Below are 781 nucleotides of genomic sequence, written 5' to 3'. Positions count from 1 at the left end.
TCTCCAGCTGATCCAGAATGCTGCAGCGCGTGTTCCGACACAAACCAAGAAAATAGATCATATTTCTCCTTTATTAGCTTCTCTGCGTTGGCTTCCTGTAAAATCCAGGACTGAATTTAAAATCCTTCTCCTGACCTACTGTGACAACTTGGACCAGTTTGCATCAGCTGTTCTAGTGCAGCGGAACCGCCCCTTCAAGACTTGATTTCTTTATTCTTTCCCGGTACGTGGCAGTGGGGGAGAGCCGTTCCTTGTATCGTTGAGTGGAACGAGACGGACGGACGGGGGCAGTACACAGGTTCGGTGGAGCTACAGCTCAGTTAAAGTAAAGGTCGTCTTTACTTTTTGCCAGAATTAAGGCTTCATTTTCCAAGTACAGTGTCCTAACCTGGGAAGTCCTCCTCATCACTTCCAATATGTCCATAACATGACTTGACTTGGGCCACATTAACAACATGCAGGTCTTCACCAGTCTCTTCCAAAACCATCTCAAAGGTCAGAGGAACAACTGATCTGGTGACGCGATAAGGTCCATCATACCGTGTTGCAAGTTTGGCTGAAAATGACTTTTCCATTTTAGAATTGAGAGTGAGATTTCAACCAGACCCGGTCACATCTGTATCAGTCATGAATGGCTTTCTGTCGCCTGTTTGCCTTCTGCAGGGTTAGGGTTATAGGGGACGGGTGAATAGCTGCAGACACAGCACCCCTTCTTTTCTCTGCTTCTCTTCATAGTCATCACACTCATCTACCAACCCTTATAGAATTGGCACCAGCTCTT

The 781-nt window shown here is 46.5% G+C and overlaps 1 long non-coding RNA gene across 1 annotated transcript in view; it reads left to right on the top strand.

The window, feature by feature from the left end:
- The window catches only part of LOC116706645 (uncharacterized), a 23,023-nt gene extending 22,513 nt beyond the window's left edge, over positions 1-510 (top strand). Inside the window, exon 3 of the long non-coding RNA XR_004336291.1 lies at positions 496-510. This is a non-coding gene — a long non-coding RNA (uncharacterized LOC116706645). The remainder of the gene's footprint in view (positions 1-495) is intronic.
- The last annotated feature ends 271 nt before the right edge of the window (positions 511-781 follow it).

This window comes from Etheostoma spectabile, chromosome 18 (genome assembly GCF_008692095.1).
Source record: "Etheostoma spectabile isolate EspeVRDwgs_2016 chromosome 18, UIUC_Espe_1.0, whole genome shotgun sequence".
NCBI classification, from domain to species: Eukaryota; Metazoa; Chordata; class Actinopteri; order Perciformes; family Percidae; genus Etheostoma; species Etheostoma spectabile.
This window is presented reverse-complemented; position numbering and strand designations above follow the sequence as displayed.